General features: G+C 43.1%; 1 protein-coding gene across 3 annotated transcripts in view; it reads right to left on the bottom strand.

The window, feature by feature from the left end:
* Positions 1–26366, bottom strand: part of CA10 (carbonic anhydrase 10) — a 523391-nt gene that overhangs the window by 133219 nt on the left and 363806 nt on the right. The window lies entirely within an intron of this gene.

Here is a 26366-nt window from a genome sequence, read left to right as displayed (position 1 = left end):
TATCCAGTTCTTATCTTTTAAAAATAAACATTATCTTTTGGAATAATTGTAGGTTTATAGGCCAGGCGTGGTGGCTCATGCCTGTAATCCCAGCACCTTGGAAGGCCAAGGTAGGAGAATCACTTGAGCCCAGGTGTTCAAGACAAGCCTAGGCAATGTAGCAAGATCTTACCTCCACAAAAAATAATTAACCCGGCATAGTGACATGTGCCTATAGTCCCAGCTACTTGGCATGCTGAGGTAGAAAGATTATTTGAGCCCAGAAAAAGTCAAGGCTGCAGCGAGCCGTGATTGTGCTGCTGTGCTTGAACCTGGGTGACAGATTGAGACTCTGACTCAAAAAAACCCCCAGAAAAACCCCCAAAACCAAACCAAAACATTTAGGCTTACAGAAAAGTTGCAAAGATAGTACAGAGAATTTAATTTACTCCTTACCCAGCTCCTCTAATGTCGACATCTTACATAATCATTGCACATTAGTCACAACTAAGAAATTAATCTTGATTCATTGCTATCAACTAAACTACAGACTTTATTTGGATTTTACCAGTTTTATCATTTATGTCCTTTTTCTATTTCAGAATCAAAGCAGGATACTCCATTACATTTTCAGTGACTCTGAGTTTTAACCTGATTACTTGCTGCAACTTCATTTGGGAAAAGGTTGGGGTAGGGATAAAAGCTAACATCTTTTTTGGTAGCCTGGACCCATATAAAGATGTGCTAGTTTTTTGCCTGTTTGTTCATTTTTATTTTGCTCCTGGTAGAAGCAGCTCTTAAAACTCACGGTACATGACACTTTCATTTTGGCTCAGGATCTCGGTTTGCCTGTACTATGGCTGCAAAGGCTTGGGGTTGAGATTCAGCTTTCAAAAGTGACTCTCCATCACTGTCTTCTTTCAAGGACAGGAAATTTCAAATCAACTTTGGGCTTTAGCATTCACTGCGCCAAACATTCCTGAAGTTTCCACGATTGCCAATAAATAAGACATTCCATCATCTTTAAGACGTCAAACCTTCTGATGAATTGAATTCCATAAAATATCGCTCTATTGATCTTAGTGCTCAACTTTCAATAAGGCAAGCCAGTCAGAATTGCTGGCTGGGACTTTTGCTGCAATGAGGATGTCGTGGGTTTACATGAGGAGAGACATTTATGAGACCAGGGTCCCTGACTTTAAATTTCAGTTTCTGGCACTGCACCAAATGCACACTGATGATATTACCTTCTTTCCAGAACTGCTGCCTTAACTTTCTCGTAATTTTTTAAATGCATATTAAAGAATGGAGCAAACCCTGTGCGTCTATACTGCAAATCACTTAAGCTAGAATTTGGCACATAGTAGGTGTGCGGTTTATGTTAATGCTCTCTTTTCCATTAGGGCAAAGGAAAATCAAACTCATTCCAGAACTCAATTCTGGTGGTTCATCCCATTTCCAGAAAAGACCAACGTGAAAAACTGATGACATAGCACGACTGAGAAGGAAAAAGTCAAAGTACGGTATTTCTTCCCCACACCAGTTTTCCCAGAGCTGCTCTTGAAGTAGTCTGCAGCAATGTGCAGGTTCTTTTAAAAAAAATTTAAAAAACAAATAACATATTCATACTTTTATAATGACAACATGTCTTGAATGCCATCTGTTCTTGCCATTTGTTAAGGCAACTCAATGAGAAAACAGTGCTTGGATGACTAATATTTAGCCTGTTCATAGTTTTTTAAATGGGTGGACAACTTCCCTTGAGATAACATCCCAAGGCCCATGGCAAGCTGGTGGGATAGGAGAACTGGTAGCAGAGCTTTGGCACCACTGGGCACAGTGGGTCACTCACTCGACATTTCTTAAGCAACCACAATGCGTCAGGCAATGTGCTAGGACTAGAAATAGAAAGAAAAAAAGGGGACTGAGCAGTAAATCCATAATTCTACACAAAATGTAAAGGGTACAGCACACTTTATAAAGGGGGTCTGTGACCCACACTGGGTATATGTATTTGGGGGTAATGGGGGGGATAAGTTGTGTTCAGGAAAATTTCCGTGAAGAAGATGAAACCTGATCTCAGTCTAGCAGAATTGGTAGACATCAACCACATGTAGAAGGTGGAGGGTGGGGGAGGGGTGCTAGGGGGCGTGGATACAGGCTTAAATGAATGCTCGATATTATGCTACATCAAGGATACACATTCAGCCATGCTTTTCTTATAACTGGACCAGAGGGAAAGAGTATTCAATATAGTGAATGAGTTAAACAGTGCTTTCTGGGCACTCACCTATGTATCCTAAAACAGTTGATCAGCACAAATTGAGTGCTCAGCCCCAGACCAGGTGAAGTGGAGATATGAGAGAGGCCAGTGTTGGTCCGTGATGAGAAAGAAGACAGCCACAATTCACCTGTGGGTGCTGATCAAATAGCAATGGTGGCAGTGTGTAAAATATGGGGAGTCCATTTGCGTTTAAGAAATGGATGGGGCCGGGCTCGGTGGCTCAGCCTGTAATCCCAGCACTTTGGGAGGCCGAGGTGAGTGGATTGCCTGAACCCGCGGGTTCGAGACCTGCCTGGGCAACTTGACAAGACCTCATCTCTACAATAAAATAAAAATTAGCCAGGCATGGCAGCGTGCGCCTGTAGTTCCGGCTACTTGGAAGGCTGAGGCGGAAGGATCACTGGAGCCCAGCAGGTGAATGCTGGGGTGGCCATGAGCGTGCGTGCCACTGCACTCCAGCCTGGGCGACAGAGTGAGACTGCAGCTCAAAAAAAAAAAAATGGGTCCTATGTCAGTCTGAGGTCAAGAAGTGGCTATTTTGGTTCTTTTTTGGGGCCAACTGGGGGAGGATCTGGTGCAGGAAGGCTAGACAGGAGAGCTAGCAAGTTTCCTCCAAAATGTAAGAGCCTGTATCTCCATTGGTTTCTTACAGGACTGAGGTTAAACCTTTTAAAAATAGCCCTTATACTTTGTTTTTTTCCCTTGGGCTCTCTGGGAGTACCAGTCTATTTTTAATGCTTAAGAATGCACAGTAGCTGCACATTGTAAGATGCATTTTCCACCCCCCACCCCAAGAAATGAAAAGCTTTCAAGGAACCACTTTCATGTTACACTCTCAATCATAGTTATCTGTGGTGAGCAGCAAGTTGCCAAGTGCAGCTATGATATACTTAGTCCTCTCCATAGACTACAGAGGAACAAAGAATCCTAAAACAATCAAAGCACAAAAGACACAAGGTTTCTCCACTCCCCCACCCCCACTTCCCAAGCTTGGATGAGCACAAGATAATCTCAACATGAATACTAACATTTGCTGAACTGTACTGAATGTTTCCTATGCACCAAGCCCTGAAGTGAGCACAATATATCATCCAATCATCGCAGCAATCCTATGAACTGGCACTAATATTATGCCTACTTTATAGATGTGAAAACTGGGGCTCAGAGAGGATAACTGACCAGTCCAAAATCACAGGACTGGGAGGTGATGAAACAAAGTCACTCCACCAGCCTTGCAAAATTTTCTCCCTGCTACGTAAGGAAAGGGATTTTTTTCCCATGCCGTACCTGGCAGTGCCCACTCTCTGTAATGGCTGTGGTGGAAATGAGGACCCTTTTCTTTTCATGAGACTCAACAGTCATATACCTGAAGGTCTTTGAAGTTCCCTGTCATATGTCCCACCATGTTCCTGTCTTGTCACTTATTCTCCCCAAGTTCAAGAAAGTGAATATTAGCCAGCCCTGGCCCTTTCCTGACTGACTTGGCAAGCACTGATTGAATCTGCACTGTGTACTAACATACCACCATGCTAGGACGTAGGTGGTAGAGTGGGGCAGGAGGGGAGAAGACCAGTGAGGCAAGGCTTGACCAATACTGAGCTGGCGGACATCCAGATGACTCCTTACCATTCACAGAGCATGTTCACATACCCATTCTCCTAGGGTTTCCAGACAGAAATCTCTGAAGGAGCAGGCATCCCATTTCACAGGTGAGGACGAAGCCTCTTACAGAGTTTAAGTGCCTTGTCTATGGCCCCAGCACATGTGGAATCAGGGTTTGGTGCCAATCCGTGGGATGTCTGCTCTGCATTGCTGCTTGAGTCCTATCCCTCCTCTTACTTCTCTTCTAGTTCAGTCTCATACACAATTTAACCTTTCTGTGACTCACTTTCCTCATCTGTAAAATGGGAAGAACAATAGTGGTTACTGTTTTGTTGTGAAGATGAAATAAGGTAATACATGTAAAGATACTCAGAAGAGTAGTTGACACATAGTAATTACTTAACAATCATTAGGTACTAGTAGTTAGTTATTACTAGTGGTTAAATACTAGTATTACTGTTACTGCTACTAGGATGCTCACACAACAAATAACAATTATAAAGGAATATGCAGATATGGTCAAATGAGTAAAAGCACTTGCTTATTATTTTATAATGAAGGTGTTGAATGATATGGGGCACAAAAGTGACATAAAATAACATTTCTCAAACTTAGTTGTTTTTGATTCATATCCCTAACTTGCTGTAGTAATGAAGGACTGAATCTTTGAGGAATTCTGGGAAAGGTGGAAAGGCAGACACATAGACAGGTGATCAGGTTAAAATGAGGCCAGGGCTACAACTGCCATGGGGACAGGGAGAAGGAGGGAGAAAAAGTGAGAAGCAGTTTTATTTTATTTTTACTAGGGCAGCTGGCACAGTCATGTGATTTAATTCTCGTCACTTCATGTGAACCAAGTGGCATCAGCCCCATTTTACACATGAGAAAACTGAGACTCAAGTTTAGAGGACTTGTTGAAGTCATAGAATGGAATGAAATTGTAACACACACACTTGACTCCAAAATCCATGCTTTTTCTACCTCACCACCAACAACAGAATAATCTGGTAGCACCCCGGGAGAGCAGCTTTCGATTTCTCCCCTCTCTGAACTCATAGAGCACTTAGCATCTCTGTAGTTTCCACACACACAACACTCACACATAGCACACGCTGTGTTATTCACACACCCGAGTGATCCCTACAACCAGGCTCTAAGTGCCTTGAAGGCAGGGTCAGTGCCTTGGTCATTTTTTTTTTTTTTTGGAGTCAGAGTCTCACTCTGTGGCCCAGGCTGGAGTGCAGTGGCACATTCATGGCCACTGCAGCGTCGACCTGCTGGGCTCAGGTGATCCTTCCACCTCAGCCTTCCAGGTAGTTGGAACCACAGGTGTGCGCCACCATGCCTGGCTAATTTTTCTTGATTTATTGTAGAGATGAGGTCTCGCCAAGTTGCCCAGGCTGGTTTTGAACTCTGGGCTCAGGTAATCCTCTTGCCTCCGTCTCCCAAAGTGCTAGGATTACAGGCTTGGGTCACTGAGACTGACCCTTTGGTCATTTAAAAAAATATTTCCAAACTGCCTAGCATACTGTCTTGTAAGTATCTATTACTTTTAGGATGTTATCTATTGAATGACCTGGTAGGCAGGAGAGATTCTGTGATGTACAAGGCTGGGAAGAAAGTAAGGATCTTCATAAGCAAAGTTTGCTTAGAGTGTAGAACCTTCTGGAAGCCAGGTTGGAGCTACATGTTCTCACCCCAGTCACAGGTGATTCGCTCAAGTATAGATCCCTTATTGAAGTTGGGTTGCTCAGATAATTTTCTTACTAATTTGTGACTAAAACTAGGAGATTCAGTCTGGGCTGGTCCCTCAGATGCAGGTAATGTAAACTCATGAGCTGTGGAATGGTTATCTTGGCTATTTTCTGTCTGAGAAGGAGCAGGGAGGATGAAGAAGACATTCTGAGAGAAGACGTCCTCACAGCCTGATGGAGAAGTCACTAGATTTCCGCAGGGCGGTCGTCATGGAAGGAGCCTGCTGGATCTCTGGAGCCAGATTGCTCAGGTCCAAATCTTGGTTCTGCTCCTTATAATCATTGTGACAGTGGGCAAATTGTGTAACCACATGCCTCAGTTTCCTCCTTGATAAAACAAAGATGATAGTACCTTCCTCAGGACTCCATGTCACGTGTTTCAGCCAGTACTGGATGCACAATACATCCTCAATGCATTGTAGCTGTCATTTTAAGGCTGTGTTGTGTCTCCAGTTGATTCTGCTGGGCTTTCCATCTGTATGTTTCTGGTGTCTTGGATACTTTTTCCTTCCTCATTTCAGAACTCTCAGAGGCCCAATTGCTACTTGCGACACAAAGCAAATCAAAGTTGGCTGGGTTGCCGATAAAGAGACCTATCTCTCCAGCAGTTTCTGCTTGAGCATATTTATCAGCTACTAGCCAAAAACACACACCTATCTTTTTTATAAGTGGTACCCCAGGTCCCAGCACATTTCAAAGCCCAGACTCCTCTCTCTTCCTATGGAGAAAGGGCTCTGCTTGTTTGTTCTCTTTGATTCTTGGGGTTTCTTATTAATTTGGGATTGGACTGGAGATATTAATGTCCTCTCGTTGTTGTCAGGAACATTCTCTGAAGTCATGAATAATCATGTTGTCATGCTTGTGTGACTTAAAAATACAAAAGGTGCAATTTATGCAAGTTTTAGAGTTACTTTTTCAAAAGAGTTCAACCAATGAAGCTGTCAGGCTGTCAGAATGTAAGTACCAAACTAGAACCTTAGCCATTACTTATGAGTTTTCAAAGGACTTTAGCACATTTTTAATTGGATTTCCCCTCCTCCCCAGCATGCAAACCAATCTATTTGGTGATTACATTATGTGAGTAGGGTGGCAATAAACTGCTGGGATGGTGAGAAGTGTGGGTGGAAACCTGGCTTCATTCAAGGCCACCTTCTAGGCTCAAGGCCTTGGGTGAGATCACCTTTTTTCAGACAATGAATACTTTTTTATTTTTATTAAAAGAAATATGAGGAAGGAAAGCAGAATGCCAGCCATCCCAGGTGCATACAAAGGTTCTTTTTCTCTTTTTTTGGAGTTGGGGTCTCGTGGTCTCGTCCAGGCTGGAGTGCAGTGGCATGATTACAGCTCACTGCAGCCTTTATCTCCTGGGCTCAGGCAATCCTTCTGCCTCAGCCTCCCAAGTGGCTGGGACTAGAGACGCATGCCACCACACTCAGATAGTTTTATGATTTTTTTTTTTTGTAGAGTCAAGGTCTTGCTATGTTGCCTAGGCTGGTCTCAAACTCCTGGTCTCAAGCGATCCTCCTGCCTCTGCCTCTCAAATTGCTGGGATTACAGGCATGAGCCACCGTGCCCGGCCAAAGGTTTTTAATATATTTTCAAAGCACCTCTCCAAGCACTGACACGTACCCCAATTGACTTGGCCTTCCCAACAGTCATGTTTAGTTCCATCCTCTTACAGATGAGTAAGTAGGTTCATAGATCTTGGGGAGACCCTTGTTCCCCATGCCTCCTGACTCATGAGGAGGGACTCTTCCCAGAGCAACGCTCTGGAGCCTCTGCCCTCTTCTCAGTTCTCCCCAAGGAAAGGGGACACACCTCTCTAATTGGTGACTTTGAGAGAACAGACTGGGTCAGCGAAGCTAGTGCCACACTACACATGCTCAGAATGACCTACCCACAGAGAGGGGCATTCTGGTTTGTTTTCTCGGCCATTCTGGGACTTCAGTGGTAAAGATTTGTCCCCTCTGAGTCCAGGCCTAAGGTTTAGGAGGATAAGTCCAATTTGGGGTGATGGAGCAGGTAATGTTCTCAAATTCACTTTGTAGTATACCTTAGTCACATCCTCCAACACAGTTGTCATCATTAACAAAGCAGACATGTTGGTGTTCACCCGCCTTCTGGGTCTATCTCTTACTACTATAAACCATGCCAGGTGCCAGGGGGTGGGTAGGTGATGTTATTTATTAGCTCCCTCCAACACACAAAAAAGAGAATAACATGACATAGTGAATAGCAAGGCTGTCCTTTTATTTATTCCACACGTATTTATTGAGTATCTACTATGTGTCAGGGCATGGGTTTGAAATAAGGAGCCCCCATTAAGCACATATTTTAATGGTGGAGAAAGGCATCTGACAATTACGTGCACAATTATATGCTAATATAATGACTGAGAAGGGGAGCACAGGATACTGGGAGAATGTATAACTGGGAGCCTGACATAGTTTTGTCTGGAAGTTGAAGATTGTTTTCTCTGAGCAAGTGACATTTAAACTGAGCTCTGAGGGATTAGCAGGAGGAGGCTGAGCAAAGAATGTGTGTGGATACAGAGAAGGATGCCCCGCACAGGGTTCTTGGGAACCTGAAAGAATGTGAGTGTGACTGAAACAGAGAGAAGGGAAGGGAAATGGGACACATGGCAAGATGGAGCTGATAAGGTAGGTCTATTGTGCAGGAATTTTGGAGCTTAGGATATTCTAGGGTTTTTTCCAGGATCAATAGGAAAGCACTGAAAGGCTTAAAGCAAGAGTGATACATGCTAAAATTTCGGTTTCACAAAGGTCACTCTGGCTGTTGTGTAAAGAATGGATTAGAGTAAGAACAGAAGTGACAGTAGAGATAGGGACTCTGGCTGGCCGTGGTGGCTCACGCTTGTAATCTCAGCATTGTGGGAGGATTGTTTGAGCCCAGGAGTTTAAGATCAGCCTGGGCAACATAGTGAGACCTCATCTGTATTAAAAATTAAAAGAATTAGCCAAGTGTAGTGGTGCGGGCCTGTAGTCTCAGCTACTCAGGAGGCAGAGGTAGGAGGACTACTTGAGCCCAGGAGGTTGCAGCTGTGGTCGCCATGAGCATACCACTGCACTCCAGCCTGGGCAACAAAATGAGACCCCAAATCAGAAAGAGAGAGAGAGAGAGAGAGAGAGAGAGAGAGAGAGAGAGAGAGAGAGAGACTGACTTTCATGTTGTTGCAATGGAAGCAATTTAGGTGTCTTAGTTTGATTGTTTCCCAAATAAACTCTGAAATTCTAGGACAGTAATTTATTTGGGAGGTGATTTTAGAAAATACCAGTAGGAGAAGAGGAGTGAGACAGGTAGGAGAAGGAGGTCAATGAAGTTAAGGGTCAACAAATGACTGTGGGTAACTTGAGCTTGATCTCACAAGAACACAGGCCTTAGAGTTGTACTGATCAGTGGAAATAAAATGCAGGCTACATATGTAATTTAAAATTTTATAGTAGATACATTATAAAAAGAAAAAAAATCCAGGTAGAATCAGTTTTTAGGATATGTATTATTTAGCTCAGGATGATCATTTCAACAGGCAGTCAAAATAATTATTAATGAGATATTTTACATGCATTTTTTACACAAAGTCTTCAAAATCCAATGTGTATTTTACTCTTACAGCACAGCTCAATTTGAGCACCAGATTTTCTTTTAAATACTTGATGCGTTTAAGCTTACAGTTTAAAAAGTATTCACCCTAAGTCATACTAACAAACTTAAAAATTTTCCAGTAACTGAATTGAGTATCAACTTTTAAATTTACATTAGCTAATATTAATTAAAATTGAGATTTCAGTTGCTTGCACTAGCTCCATTTCAAGTGTCCAGTAGTCACATGTGGCCAGAGCCTACTGTGTGGGGCAGCTTAGCCTTAGAGAATCCCAGATGTGGGGTAGGGCAGGAGAGTCGAGTTATTTATATGCCAACTGCGGTCATTGACTGAGTACTGCTCCTGGCATTCCAAGCCTGCCTGAGCTTGGGCAGAGTGGACTCTGGCATCCAGAGGAAGCCCTAGGCAGTTGGTAGTTGGGTGGTCATAGATCCTGATGTAGAGCACAAGGGCAGGGCTGAATCTGCTGCAGGGGGATGCATGTTGGAAACAGTTTATAGGCTGTGCAAAATGAGAGAGAAACAGAGAGAGAGAGAGAGAGAGAGAGATCAAGTATAATTTTTGCTTGCAATTGTGTGTCTAGTAGTAGCATTTGTTGAGACAGGCAAGATGAGAGAAAGTCTTTGATTTGGGAATAAGACTATTAATTTTACTTAGAACATTTGAGTTTGGAGTTCCTGTAAAATATCCAAGTGGAGACATGGTGTTGGCTTTGGGATAGATTGACTGAGAGATCAGGAAAGATTTCAGGACAGTTTAGAGCCTGAGTAATAAAAATAACATATACAATTGACCCTCGAACAACACGAGAGTTTGTACTGCTTGTCCACTTATGTGAGAAATTTTTTTACAACCAAACATGGATAGAAAATACAGTATTTGAGAGACATGGTATATGGAAGACTGACTTTTTGTATATGTGAGTTCTGCAAGGCTGACTCTGGGAACAGAGTATGAGTGAATTTGGGTAGACTCAGATGTCCTGGAACCAATACCCTGCGTATACCAAGAGACGACTGTGATGAGAATGATCAGATATATGTGGTCATTTTAAATGTTACAGAATAGCTCCCAGGCTGAGCACAAGATGAGAAAGTGGCCAAATTGCAGATATTAACATTTACAAAGAAAGTGTGTGGTTATTGGCAAGGCCAATAATCTGTTGTGGGACAGGGTCGTTCCCCTTGGTTTAGATAGAAAAGACTCTTCGGGAATGTGTATTTCCTTTTGCTCTGAGTCTGAGCTCCTCCTTTTGTTGGCAGATGATAGTACAGAGAGCCATCTTAGGCAAAGGACATAGTGTTTGGAAAGAGCGTCCCTGCTCTAAATGACAACAGTAGGCTTCAGATGTATGCTGCCTTCTTCTGGGTGTTTGTTCACCTTGAGTTAGTCTCCTTGGGGCTCATCAACTTGGAGTGTCCTGCCATGGGATGAGACCAATACTAGGCCCAGAAGAGGCTCTCCCCAGATTCAGCTGATGGACAGATAAACACAGTCCATAGCCCTTCAGATTCAGCATTTTGTGGAGGTCAAGCTTGGCCTGCTGGTCTCACTCATAGGCAGGTGCAGGGGTATGAATTGTTGCATGGGTACCCTGTGGATAGTGTTCTAAGGATAAGGCCACTCGATAAGTGATCCAGACGATGAGGTCTTACAGGATTTCACACTCTGTTAGGAGGTTTTGTTCCATCAACTTAGATGGGATTGCAGAAAACTCACCTTGACCACAAAGTAATAGTCCTGATAGCTATAAAATCACATCTAACACCTTTACACAGAGGAAATAATTCAGTGCCCAATCATTTGCTGCACTCAAAGTGGTAAAGCACCTACATTTTCCTAGGCCTTGTGTGAGGCATGGGAACCCCGAGGTGAGCAGGGCACTGTTTCTGTTCTCAACAATCGGTGTGCTAGAAGGCATAATAAAAGGAGGGGGGTCCCAGCAATGAGGCCTCTAACTCAGGAAGGAGGAGATAGGGATGTTTTTCTGGAAAAATCCACTTCTGAGCTGAAACCGTGGAGAGAACAGAAACACTGGAGTCTCATGTTCCAGGGCCAAAGGAAGTTGAGAGGAATCTCAGAGAGTCATAGAAACCAGGTCCCTATCTCCCAGAAGGCTCTGCCCTCTATCAGCCCACAGGATTGGGCACCTTTTTAATCTATAGCCAGATCAAAAGAGAGTGTGTGGCAGGAAGTGCAGGATCTAGGGACTGAGGGGAAATAGAAAATGAATACTGAGGCCCTCAGAGCCAGAGAGGGCTTTCCCGGGTGCAATGGAGGGGTGTTTGGGGGCTGGTAGGTTATAGGCACTGCTTTTTCGTTTCCAAAAAATGGGAGAACGATAAACTCCTTGGGTGAGTAAGGAGGGGTTTGGCGTCTCGTGGCTGTCTGCCTGGCAACCCTGTTCTGTCCAATACCTTCCCAGACAGGAGTCTGGCCACACGTCATCAGGCTGCAGATGAACCGTGAATGCTTTATTTTATTCTTTCTTTTTTTAAAATTTAATCATTTTTCCCCTAGAATGATTCATTATAAATTCTGTGTCCATGTGATGCATTAATATTGATTAAGAAACAGGTGCTCTCAGATTCAATTAGCAAAACTGCAATTATTCACAGAAGGTTATGCTGGAAAATTGGGGGAAAATATGCAGGTGTGCAAATGAGCCCAGCCTGAGGGTGTTGCAGCAGGTCTTGAGAAATGCATCCCCTCCAGCAAAGGCTTTCCTGGAATTACCTTGGGTGTGGGTGACAAATGGACTTGCCATTTCAGTCAAACAGTGATGCTGAACCCCTGTAGCTTAGGAGTCAGTAGAACTTCACATTTCAAGGCAGACTCCTAAGTCAGGATTCCCTTGGCCTGATGAACTGCCAAGGGTGTTTGTGAAACATACAAATTCCTTGGCCTCTAGTCGATTCAGATTCAGTGGGTTCAGGTGAGGAATCTGGACATCTATACCTTAGAGAGTAACTTCTTGTCATAGACGAGTTTGGGGAATGTGCTCTGGGTGAAAGCTGGAGTGAAGGGGCTGGGGAATGCTACCTGCTGGGATGGATGACAGTGGGACATCACAGTGATACATGCTAATCCTTTCTGGCTTGGCTTTGTCCTATGTTATATCCTAAAGGTTGCATCTCTCCCAGTGGATGCTGGGTGAGTAATGCTCTAATTCAATAAGCATGAAAACCAGAAGGGACATCATAATTTGCCAATTAATTTTTTTATAAAAAAGAGAGATAAACTGATTTAAATAGCTTCATGGAATCAGGAACACTCAACCTGGACTTCTAGAACATTCTTGGGATTCTCTCTAACAAAACCTCCCTTGACAATAAAAGAGGACAATTTGTGACTTAGATGTCTCCCCGGCTAACTTTATTTTTGACTGCTGAACATCATTCCTAGACATGAGTCTCATAGAAATTTTAGAGCAGGAAGAGACATTTGAGATAATCTAGTCTAACTGCTTTGCAGTGCAGATGAAGACATGCAGGCCCAGAGAGCTGGGGGGATGGAGGGAGCTTGCCCAAGGCCACACAGGAGATGAGATGAGACCCAACATGAGATGAGAGAAGACATGGTTCCTGAATCTAAGCTTCCAGCTCCCAGTTCCTCTTTCTGGCCGCCATATTGTTTCTGAGATCCTTTCATTATATGATATGATTACGATTTGCTAAGAAGTGGGAAGACAGTAGGAACTTCAGTTTGCTTCAACACATATTAAGTGAGAGGCCAGAGTGTTCAAAGAATTGAGTGGCATAATGAGGTATAAATGAACAACTGCAATATAAGGTGACAAATGCAAAAGTAGAAGTATACAGGGAAGAGTGGCAACTCAGAAGAGAAAGCGACAAACTCCTAGGAAAATGGGGAAAGTCGTCTCAGAGGGTTTTGAGTCAAAAGTCAAAGCTCATCATGTCCTGATGAGGGAATGGCATGCCTGACAGAAAGACCAGCATGAGCAAGAGCCTGGAGGTTTGAAACTCTAAAGCAGCTGTCAGTAAACATTTTCTCTGAAGAGCAAGGAAAGAAAGATTTTAGGTTTGGTGGGCCATCTGGTTTCAATTCTCCTGTTGTAGCATGGAAACCGTCACAGACAATATGTAAGCAATCAGGCATGCTGGTGTGTTAATAAAACTTTATTTACAAAATTAGGCAGTGAGCCAGATTTGGACAGAAGTCTGTAGTTGGTTGACCCTTGCTCTAAAGTATATGGGGGTGGACCCCAAAACACCAGGAAATTATTTATAAAAAATTGTGCATTAAATTTCAGGCACCTTCAAAGTTCTCTCCACTTGATGCAATACACCTATTGATATGCTTTGCCCACTGCTCAAAACAGTTTTTGAATTAGTCAATTTTGATGCCTTTTGGTGCTTCTGCCATTTTTTGTTTTATCTCTTCCATGTTGGAAAAACATTTTCGTTTGAGGAAGGGGCCTTGTTTTCTCCAGCAGGTTAAATGAGGAAAGATGCTATTTGATCAGTCCAGAAGGGAAATTTTCAATGGTGTATCATCCTGGAGGCTCTAGATCAAATGGTCTCTTATGAGATGATCTTATTTACCTTAATCCTGAGGGAAATCTACTTGTTCATTTCCTCCACCGGACTTTGAGATGGACCATTCATTTCTCATCTACAGAACCAGAAACACAATAAAACTCAACAAATGGAGGGCCAGGCATGGCGGCTCACGCTTGTAATCCCAGCACATTGGGAGGCTAAGGTGGGAGTACTGCATGATGCCAGGAGTTCAAGACCAGTCTGGACAACATAGCAAGACCTTGTCTCTACAAAAATATTAAAAAGTTAGCCAAGACATAGTGGCATGTGCTTGTGGTCCTAGCTTTGCAGGAGACTGAATTGTGAGACTGAGCCTAGGAGGTTGATCAAGGCTGTGGTGAGCCATAATCAGTCCACTGCTCTCCAGCCTGGGCAACAACAGAATGAGATTTCAATTCAAACCAGCAACAACAAATACACATGGTTGATGAAGATGCCTTTGTGTCTGCATTTCTATCTGCATATAACACCTTCTTTCTCTTTTCCCCTTTAAGTCCCACTTTCATCTTTTTGCCATGTAGACCTGATATGAAACATTTAAAAAATGTTAGGCATTATCCTTAAAAATTTCTGTACCCCATATTTCATATCTTATATAATGAGATAGGTATTATGTAAAAATATAATTATATAACAATGAGATAGGTATTATATTATTATTGTTCCCATTTTATAGTTGAAACTGTGCTCCAAAGGTTTGCTCCAAATCTTATAGCTAGTAAGTGGCAGGACTAGGATTTGAACCAAGATGATCTGACTCTAAAGCCTGAGTCTGTGTACTGTCTTCTGATATTCCAAGCTATTTCACATAAGTCAGTCTCTTTCCCCAACGAAACTATGCTTTTGACCACAATTTTTTCTCTCAACACCTAATCTAACATGGAAAAGCTGACACTTATTAAATACTTGGAGACTTAACTTGAAAAAGACCTTTGTCCCATGGCCACCAGATTGTTCCAAAGAATGCACGACTAGCTCATTATGGCCTTCGGGAATTCCCACTATTTTGACATATGGCAAAAATGAAAATATTTTTCTCTGTTTATATGCTAAGCAGCATTATAACAGCTGCCTGAAAATATATGCCTGCCATCCATCACACAAGCACCTGGATGCTGTAATCACAGATGACAAAACAGCTCAGAAGTACAGTCTCTGCAGAGCAGACCAGATACTGGGGATCTTCTTGGAGAAAACATTTTCTCAGTCAAATAAAAATCAAGGTCTATTGGACTAGAGTCTTCCTTTTAACAATGACAGGTGGTATCCAGCCTTGCTTCATTCCTTTCTGATAAGAAAAGGTCAAGCTTGTTTCCTTCATCTCTCCATTCTCTATGGAAACAGGAACACAGAATGAAAGTATGATGAATGTGTGTCAGTTTTCTGATTGTCCAGCATCCAACCTCCTTGACCAAGAGGGACTTTCTCCTCCAGTGTGCATCGTCTTGTCAGGAAAGAAATTCCCAAGGCTTGTCTTCTCCTCTGGAAGCCTGGGACTCAGATCCTTCCAACATTCCCTGGCACTGACAGGAGACAGAATATTGCATCTTGAGTACTTGATAGCAAATGGCAGCTTGGTGGGGGTCAGCTAGTCCTGGCAGTAAAGCGGTGATGGCAGCAGTGATGTCTTAGTGTCATTGATGGCCACATGACCAACATGGGGTTGCCTGCAATGCTTGGCAGCCCTTGCTCCAAGTCTGATCCTCTAGCCTCCCACTCCTTCCTCCAAATCTCCTTTTTGCTTAAGACACCAGAGTTGGTTTCTGTTGCTTGCAACCATGAATCCTGGGTGACATAATATGGAAAATAAGATTTTGTCAACAATTTCTAATTAATTGTTGTCTAAATATTAACCTCCTTTTCCCAGAGTTGTTCAGAGTTGTTCACTGACTGAAGGGAAACTATTATTTCTTTCCTTCCTATATTTCAGAGACACCCATGAGCATGATGATGTCCCCTAAGCAGACCCTAAATTAGAGATGAATACTAACTGAATGACCTATTAGAGAAATATGAAAGCCTGTGTGCTTTTACTGTGTTTCCAAAATGTAGAGCAGTGCCTCACACACTGTTCTACATTGCCTCATTGATTATGAATTAATTACATGCCATTTATTAAAGGCTGGATAAAAACTCAGGTATTTTCACCCTTAATCTTTACAATAGATATACTAACTAGCTGCCATTATCTACATTATATAGATACAACAAAACAAGACAAAACTCAGCAAGATCAAGTCACTTCCTCAAGGTCTCACAGCTGATTGATGTTGGAGTTGGAATTCTCAGTAAAGACCACCTCACTCCAATCCATGCTTTCACCATTCCCTATACTGAGAGAGGCAAGGAGAAAAAGAGAGAAGAAAGAAACTAACTGAAAAAAAAAGAAAATAAGGGAAAAATGTAGAGAAAAGAGAGGGAAAGAGCAAACAGTGAGGTGAAGGAAGGCCTGACTAGTTTAAAGATGGGTCCCCTTCCTTGGATGACGGAAGATTTCTTGAGTCTGTCCTTTCCTAGATAAAAACAGAGGGGCGATGACTCTGCTGGGTTCTGGGGTCCTGCAGTGGGGGCTAGGAGGCTGGGGTTTATCCCTTCCAAGAGAGGGCAGGTGTGAAGGAGCCCTAAGGTGACAACACAGCAGTTCTCATAGCTGTGCCAGAGCAAGGCTGAAAAACTGGCCACTCCTCATCTCAAGAACCTGTCCACTGGGCTCCTTGAGAGAGGCAAGGCCTGCCCTGGTGGTTGGCACAGAGGGATACCATGGTGATGGCCTTGCTTTACCCAGCTACCAGCACTGTGTAATACTACCTGGAACCCCTTCACTCCCTCTCCACGTACAAGGGTTAAATATTATTCTCATTTTTTCAGACAGTGTAGCAAATCAGCTTTGATTACCTAAGGCTAGGTGCCCAGTGTAGACTCTGGGAGATCCTCTCAGAGGAGTTGGTCAGACCCCAGGGAGCTGGGAGACCCAGGCTGTGTGAATGTGGGGGCAGGAAGTGGTGCTGCCTTCTCAGTCAGGAAGGAGCACCCTCATCCAGCCACTGTGCAGAGCCCAGGAGGATCCTGCACAACAGACCCAACAGAGTCACGGATGAAATTCTCATTGGCATCAGGAAGCTGTGAGGGGAAACATGGAGAGAGTTATGCCTGGTTCTGGAAACTAGGAAAGGTTTAATGTAAAATATGTTGGTTTAAAATGACTCTCATAAAAACCTACTGTGAAACACTAGAACTTATTCCTTCCATTTCACTGTATTTTTGTACCCGTTAACCAACCTCTGTTCATCTCTTCTCCCCTAACCCCCTTCCCAGCCTGTGGTAACCATCTTTCTACTCTCTACCTCCATGAGAGCCACTTTACTTTTTATCTTTGAGATGGGACCTTACTCTGTCACCGAGACTAAAGTGCATTGGTGCTATCATAGGTCACTGCAGGCTCCACCTCCTGGTCTCAAGTGATCCTCTTGCTTCAACCCCTCAAGTAGCTGAGACTACAGTTATGTACCACCACACCTGACTCATCTTTTTAATTTTTTGTAGAGACAGGGTTTCATTATGTTGTCCAGGCTGGTCTCAAATTCCTGGAGTCAAGTGATCCTCCCACCTCAACCTCCCAGAATGCTAGGATTACAGTCGTGAGCCCATGTGCCTAGTCAGAGATCCACTTTTAAAGTTCTCACACATGAGAACGTGTCATATTTGTCTTCCTGTGCCTGCCTTGTTTCACTTAACATAATGACCTTCAACTAAACATTTGAGGAGAAGGATATACTAATTACCCTGATTTGATCATTACACATTGTATGCATGCATCTAAATATCACGTGTACCCCATAGCTATGTGCAAATATTATGTATCAGTAAAAATAATAAACACACAAACAAAATATATTATAGAGCATTTCCATGAAGTTCTGTTTCTCCTCTTCTGGGAATATTTCCCCTGAGTGCTTCAGTGGTCTTAGAAGGCAAGAGCAACACCTCTGGGAGTGAATAGACCCAGGCTCAAGTCCTGGTTTGGCTGCTAATTATCTGTATAATTCTTGAAAAATTACTTTACCTCTCTGAGCCTCAGTTTCCTCCTCTGAAAAACCGAGATTAAAAAAACAAAACAATACTACTTCACATATTATATACCCTTAGATCGACTATAGAACTGCAGCATAAATACACCCCACTTCATCCCCCCGTTTCCTCTGAGATTCAATGGCACTTACCATGTTTATTGTACGATTTAGTTCTGAATTAAGGTTTTCTAATAAAAGGCATTAACATGATGGTAATTCTACAAAGCTATGTTTGTAATTCATTCTGTACTAACAGATTACAGCCTACAGCAAAGAGAAACAAGTTCACTGTTTTGAAGAAGCAAGTTCAGTTTCTTAACATGCCACTGACAACCCTTGGCATGTACCTTCCTCTCCAATACCATCTCCCTTGCATGCAAGACTGCAGCACATGCTGCATGGTTTACCGATTCCTGCTCCCACACTCTGCCTCAGAGTGTGTGCTCATGGCATTCCCTCTGCTTGGAAGCCAGCTTCTTTCCCCACTCCTGCTCCCAGTCCTCCTGGCTAACATTTCCCCACTTCTTTGGGGGAAACCTTCTCTGAATTCCATTCTGTAATGACTTTCTTTTTTTTTTTTTTTTTTTTTGAGTTGGAGTCTCACTCTGTCACCCAGACTGGAGTGAAGTGGCCGCTCCCGGCCACTGCAGCCTCGCCTGCTGGGCTCCGGCGATCCTTCCGCCTCAGCCTTCCAAGTAGCCGGAATTACAGGGACATGCTACCACGCCCAGCTGATTTTTTGATTTATTGTAGAGATGAGGTCTTGCTGCCCAGGCGGGTCTCGAACCCGCGGGCTCAGGCAATCCACTCACCTCAGCCTCCCAAAGGCGCGGGATTACAGGCTGAGCCACTGAGCCCGGCTTGTAATGACTTTCTAAGTCTGTTCCCATGTCGAGTGTCCATACACTCACTCACAGAGACACAGCTGACATTTTCCAAGTTAAACACCTGGGATAGTAGGATAGTCTGCCTCACCTTCCACCCTTGTACGAGCTTGTGAAATTCAGAAAATGCCACTAGTTCTTAGCCTTAGGAGATGTTGGGGGGATGGCTCAGCAAAGGATGAAGACTGGTGATGTCCCTAGATTGAACTAATCTCTGAGTAAACCACGTATCTCACATTTCCATCAAGGGTCCTTGTGTGAGTCCACAGACTGTGCCAGCAGCAGCCAGCCCCAGTCTTGCCTTGCTGGGTGAAGCTAGGTCAGTTAGTGACTCCTCAGTGGCCTCCTTGTTTGCTGGTAATGGGAGGAGCCATCATGCATCACATGCTTGAACTGATTGAGTAGTGGGGAGCCAGGACTCATTCTGGACGGCGGCTCTCTTGATCTGCAAAAACTAGAGTTGCCAGGTCAGGGACCCTGGTTTGATGTGCTGCTCTACTGAAGCCCAGCCTCTAACTTCTCTTGCTCAGCTGGGCTCATGTGCCTCAGTGACAAGAAGAGAGGGAAGCTCAGGGAAAACTTGACAGTCTAACGTGCTTAAAGCTGAAACCTGGCTCCTGCTTGAAGCAGGATGGCGTGCCTGTTGTAACAACTGTCCTCTAAGTTGCAGGTAATAAATCTCTGGCTTAAGTGACAGGTGGTTGGAATTATACCTCTTGTATCTGGCAGATCCATAACGATCCACCCTCCTGACCGGCCACTTCCCTGGTTCTAGTGAGCATTCTTTCCTTTCTGTGATTTCTCTACCTTGAACACATCTCTCGTCTTGAATTCACCAAAAATAGACTGCAGTTTATTTATTTGCAAGTGCATTGTCTCTATTAAGCTAAGAGTACCTTGAGGGCAGAGATTCTGTCTGTTCATCTTTACTCTGAGAACACAGTAGGCTCAAAAAAATGTGTTGCCTTAAATGTGTGTCCAGATAAACTTGGTCTCAAATTCATTCTGTTATTATGAAAAAGTAAGATGGGTAGGTGGATCAGTTTTAAAGGTTCTACCATCTGTGCATCTCAGTCATATTAATGTTTGTTAACAATGCACTAAACGCCACTTTAAAGTAACAACCAACATCTGCACAGTGTTTTGCAAGACATCACCACTTCCATCTACATTACTTCTGCTTTTGAGGCAAGGAAACTTATTCTGTCAACTTGCACGGAAGTATCACAGTATGTAGTCATAGCATAGAAGACACATTTTGAATAGAAAAAGACTGGGGTTTAATTTCAGCAGCTACACAATATGTGACTTTGGGCAAGTTATTTGACTTCTTTTAGCCTCAGTTTCTGCATCTGTATGATGGGAACTACGATACATACCTAAAAGAGTTTCTGGAAAGATAAATGAGATTATGCAAGTACCCAGAATATAGTTTGGTATTAGTGCACAGTAATGGTAATCGTATTTTTGCCACATAACTAGTAAATAGTAGAGCTAGACCAAGACCTAGGCTTGCCAAATTTCATGACATGTATTCTGTACTTGTCCAATGTTGCCTAATAGAACTTCCCATTTTATTTATTTATTTTTTGAGTTGGAGTTTCACTCCGTCACCCAGACTGGAGTGCAGTGGCCGCTCCCGGCCACCGCAGCCTTGACCCACTGGGCTCTGGCGATCCTTCCACCTCAGCCTTCCGAGTAGCCAGAATTACAGGCGCGTGCTACCATGCCGGCTGATTTTTGATTTATTGTAGAGATGAGGTCTCGCTGCCCAGGCGGGTCTTGAACCTGCAGGCTCAGGCAATCCATTCACCTCAGCCTCCCAAAGGCGTGGGATTACAGGCTGAGCCACCGAGTCCGGCTAGAACCTCCCATTTTAAAATTCAAAACCAATTTATGCAATCAAATAATGATATGCCAATAATGAACTATCCTATTTCTATCTTCATTTATAAAGGCACAATGAATCTTCCATCTGTCTGTTCATTTGATTGAAATGCACAGTGCCTGGCACACAGGTGTTCAATTAATGTTTGTCAAATGAAGTGCCCTGTGGATTCTTTGCTTCTTGCCTTGCAGGTGCTAGACTTTCTAACCGACCAGAACAAGAGGATATTGACATGATTTTTTGGATTACCTGCATCAATCCTATGCTCTCTGGACCACAATAGGGTAATGGTCTATGATTAGTACCCTAAGGTCCATAAGGAGACAGAGCCCCCTGCCTGGGCATCATCAGTGCTGTGGTGTCATCAACACAGATGAACAGACACAAATGAATTCCTCATAGTACTATGGCAGAATCATCTCTCCTTTTTTGGTTAACTATAAGTAAAATATTGTCATTTTCCAACCTATTAGGATCCTACTAGCCTTTGAAGACCCTGTAAAGCCATTCAAATTTTGAGGGTTCATCCACTTCCTCTGTGATGTCATGAGACTTTGTTTTAACCTTTAATTTGGAACCTATTTCATTCTGTTTTGGATTAAAATGACTTTTGTGTATTTATCTATTTATCTCTTTTCTACTGGTTGGCAAGCTCCTGAAAGTAGACACATTTCACCTCAACACAGAGAAACATTATGCGTGATGGGTGGGGCTGGAAAGAAAGGAGAGAGCAATTGAGAGAGAAATAGAGACGCTGCATTGCATCTACACCGACTTCAGGTGTTATGCCAGGTGCTTTATAGATATCACAGGTAATTCCCTCCGGAAGGAAGAGTATTACTTTCCCAATTTTATCAAAGGGAAACAGGCACAGAGAGGTTAAGCAACTTGCTCCAAGCGATGAAGAAAGCAAATGGTTGAGCTAGAAATAGAGCCCGATTCTGTTTGGTTTCAAAACCCCTTCTGCTTTTCTAGCTCCCTCCAATGTTTTGCACAAGATAAAAGCTCAGTAAGTGTTGAACCAAGACCTGATAAGCCCACTAACAAATAGAGGGTATGTGATCACAGCTAAGCATAATCAAATCATTTAACAGCTTCAAAGTATTTGAGCAACATAAGATTGGCAACAGCATATGTTTGTCAGAATAACTACATTATGAGATGACAATTCACCAGCAAGGAAGAAAAGACAGAATTAATAATGAAGCTTAGTGTAGAAGTCCAGCCTCAGTTGCTGAATTTGGGCAAAACTATCATTGTAGCATGCTTATTGATTATTATCAAATAAAAAGTAAACTGACTGGTAGCTATTAATTACATTTTCATGCATATAAAAAAGAAAAATAATAGGAAGATAAGCACTAAGATCAACAGATCCAACGGAGAGGCAGGTCTGTCTTAGGCAACTAGGAGTCATAAGTCTGAGTGAGTAAACTTTAGGGATGATCAATGTCTGTGCAGCTGCTATTGTTATAACAATAACAATATGATATGCTTATACAGCTCTGTGTAGTTTTAACATAATCTCAAACCTGCATGAATTTTAATCCTCAAAGCAACACTATATGGTATGTATTATTGCCCCCATTTCACTGGTGAGGAGTCAGGGGTTGAAGGGTTGAAACCCAAGGTTGCCCATAGTTAATGGAAGAGCAAAGAAGAGAGTGCAGACATTCAAGAAACCGCTTTTCTTCCAAGAATTTTGATGGTCATAGTGAGGTCCCTGGAAAGAAACAGATTAGCCCAATCACTAAGTGGGGCGGTGGGAGGGGGGGATGGGGGAGTGGGTGTGGTCAAGGAAACAAAACAAAACAAAACAAGAGGGCTGCTATCAAACCCATGTGGTTGTGGTTTCATGGGACAGGAGTGGGTCTGAGATGATTTGCCTGCCACGATCAGTGAGTCACATGACATATACATATTCAAGTCCAGGTGCTACAGTTGGTTGAAAAGGAGGAGAGACTACAGATTGCAACAAAACTGAATAAGAGCCCAAGACCATTATCCTTGATAATCTTTAATTTGGTGAAAACCCATTGCATTATCACCTGGGAGGCTGGGTATTCCACAGAAACCAGATTTTGCCCCAGGTTGAAATGGTTGGCGAAGGTGGAAGGATAAAACGAATGGTTTGTTTGGTTAGAGGTCGAGCATACAGAAATGTGCAGTCGCTTGATAATAAACCTGTCTCCTGTACAATGGGCAGTGGAAACGCGGAACAGCTGCTGATTGGTAAATGAGTACACAAACCCCCATGGAATCTGTGGAGGAAAGACAATTTCTTTTTCCCTTGTGTCTCCTAGACAGATGTTTGGTGTTCCTTGTGCTTTCTTTCGGTACCATCTCATTTCTGACCTTTCTTTGTCAACCGTTCATTCAGTGTAGGGTTATCGTTTATCGGCCTGCTGTGCCTCCCTCTGGCTTCCAGGGCCTCAGCGTCCTCAGGTGCTGGACATCCAAAGCAATCTGATGGGGATTTGCTTTTCAGAGTCCTTTTCTCTTTGTACACAATACATCAAACAGCAAACGGTGACTGTGGGACCCACCTCTGCAAAGTCAACAGATGCCTGGTAGTTGTTTGGAAGAAGGCTGAATTGAACTAGGCAGGACAGATATTTGCAAATTAAAACGACTGCTTTTCTGCCAGGGTTTTTGTTGGGTTTCGAAAGGCCCATGGAGAGAAGTTAATTACACCAGTCACCTTGAATTTCTTGAATATCACGAAAGGGAAAGGTGTGTTTTTAGTTTGTTTCTGGTTCCATTGTTAACAACAAAAATGAGCCTGTAAACAAGAATATTGCACTGCCTGGATCCCCACATTTGTGGATGTGGGTGTAAGAGCTGGAAGGAAGGCTGCTGGAAGAGGCCCTTCTTCATTCTACAGGCAGAAAACTGAGGACAGAGAGGTGACATGCTTGGCTCAAGGTCATATAGCTAATTGGTGGCAGAGGTGGCAGTGGTGACTAGGTCATTTTACCCCTGAGTTGGCAGGTGTCATCTCATTATACTGGATTAATTTTAATTTTTATGTATTGGGCTCTAAGATAACCCCTCCTATTCAAACGGGATTCCATTTTTAAATCTTAAATCCAATTGTATATGATATTTAATAATTAATACCAAATAAGTAAAACCAAATAAGTATCATGTATTATGTATGTATATGTATATACACGCACTCACTAAATATAACATGCAATGCCATAAATTTCCTTGTTCTTTCAACAAATACTTATTTAGGACCTTTGTGCAAAGCACTGTAATGGAGAATGTCAGAGTTTCAAGGATAAATACAGTAAATTAATGATAGAGTAGAAAAGCAGACAAAAAAGTAGGAAAATAAAAAAACATAGAGTGCACAATGCTGGAAATGTATTAATTGCAGTTTAACCAAGAGTACTTCCACATCTATAAGGCAAGATATCTGAGACTTTTAAAATCATCTAAAGTCTTTGCTTCAAATAGAGTTTATAGTGAAATCTCAGTTGACAAGAGGGGGATTATCTGGGACTTTCAGTTAATCAGAATTGTTTCTGCTAGTTCTGCTGTGGGAGAAAGGGACAAGCCACAAAGAATATAGGGAATATCAGACAGGATGGAAACAGCCTAAGTTCAGATCAGATTTTCCATAAGTTTCCATCTTAATTTCTCCACAGTTCAGTTTCAGTTCCTGAAACAGGCCAGTGTGAGGATTTCCTGTGTGGGTGGGGAGGATAAAAATGATATGGAAAACCCAGCCCAGAGTCTGCCATCCAACCCCTGCTCAGTCAATGCTCATTTTCTTCCTCATTTCTGAAAATGTAGTTCCTGAGGACTTTCCTGGGTTTGAGCCATCGTCGGAGTTGTCTCTGGCACCCTCTACATCATAAGAGAAAACAGCAAGGACCAACATTTGAAATGATGGCAGTGAGGCCCCAGGGAAGCTGTGGGCATCTAAACACGATTCCATTCTCACCAGTGTGTTCCAATTACCAAAACAGAGTGATGGTGTTACACATTTGGGAAAGACTTTTTAGCCAGAGAAAAGGAAACAAAAACATTTCCCACACAGTCAACCAGAGGATTTAATGAACCAGACTATGGTGGCTACGAGAATGGTGGATGATGGGGGTTTTGCTCTCTATTAACAGAACAAAGGTGCCTTTGGTGCAGGTCTGTGTTTTTTGGCATCTGCTTCCTCCAGGAGGTAAAGGACCCAAGTGCCCTTACTAAAAATAGTCACTTCTGGATCTGTCCAGTGCTGGCAGATCTCAGGGTTGACCCCAGGGAGGCACAAGGTGACCTCTGCATGGCCCTTGCCCCCATTTGTGGTGGTCACAGGGTAGCTGAAGGAAAGAATAAGTGTGTCCGTGTGCTAATGCCTTTGGATGTGTCAAATCTTCCCTGCTTTGCAAAAATAGATTTTGGGGGTAGATGAAAGTGAGGGGAAAATTCAAAGCACAAGAAACTCATGGCATTAAAAAATCACAGAAGCCAGAGCTATTTAACTAGATGCTTTATTTTGTAGAATGGGACAGTCTGGAAAGGGACGGAGGCTTCCAGTGGGACCAGAACCTGGGGGTGCTGATTTTCCATTCAGTGTTGTTGCTGACATCTCGCTGATGAACTGGTTCTTGATCTCCTTTCCAGACTATCCAAGACTCCCTAACATGGAGTTGGTTATCACAGAGGAAGGCATTGTACACACTCCTTGTTCCAATCCTGTTCATTCTCAGAGGAGGATGCTGTGACCCAGAAAAGGAAAAGTCCCTTGTTCGGGATGTTATGGAAATCATTGAGAGACCCTGCCCAGAGTTCACCTCCCTTACCGCAGGCCCAGTGCCATTTTTGCTGTGGCGTGACAGACTTCAAAGAAGATCAGGGTGTTCCCCTTACCCCAGGAGCTGCAAGTTCAAGTGCCCGAGGTCATTCTAGGGCATTGTGCAGATAAACCTAGATCCTATGAGGTGAGGGAGATGGCAAGGACATTGGGTCAGCAAAATAGACAAGAAGGCTTACTACTCCATAGTTCTAATCTTTTGTAAGTAATTTGAGTGAAACTCCTGAATCCTGGACCACTCTATCTAGGGGTTAAAGCTAAGTTCACAACAATAGTCATAAAACCATGTTGCTCTGAACTCTTTCTCTACTATAGTCTGGGTGCCTGGAACTCCACAAACAAGGGAAACCATTCTCCTAATTTCCATGTGGCACCTGTCATTTCATCCCCTTCCTCTCCAACTCTCTGAAGCTTTGTCTATTTCCAAGGCCTCCACCATTCATGCCAAGAACACTGTCACTTTCACAAATGCCACCCAGGCCTGGGGAGGTCACTGTAAAGCCAGATCCCACAGTTGTTAGAGGAATTGGCACTTTTTCCCTGTAAGCCATAGAATGGGTGTCTTTAAAGATGGGAATGGTGGCTTCACTAACAATTATTCAGTCAGTCATTATCCTCATCTCCTTTTCTTCCCCTCCCAGAAGCATATCAGGTACACTAAGGTTCCTAGCCACAGACCATCTGCCAACTGTTTCTGCCAGAACAGCTACCCATCAGAGAGCCTCTGCACACCTCTGAGTGCAGCTTTAGCATCACAGAGGCAGGCAGGCGTGTCACAGGCAGCCCAGCTATTGGTGGTTGACACAGCCAACTTGGATGCAAAATTGTTACTGAGGATATTTGGGTAGCACGAAGATAAATATGTAGTTTTCCACACTATGCAAAGTGCTATTTCTTTTTTT

The sequence above is a fragment of the Carlito syrichta genome, unplaced genomic scaffold, assembly GCF_000164805.1.
Source record: "Carlito syrichta isolate Samal-C Ts95f unplaced genomic scaffold, Tarsius_syrichta-2.0.1 Scaffold314774, whole genome shotgun sequence".
In the NCBI taxonomy this organism is placed as follows: Eukaryota; Metazoa; Chordata; class Mammalia; order Primates; family Tarsiidae; genus Carlito; species Carlito syrichta.
This window is presented reverse-complemented; position numbering and strand designations above follow the sequence as displayed.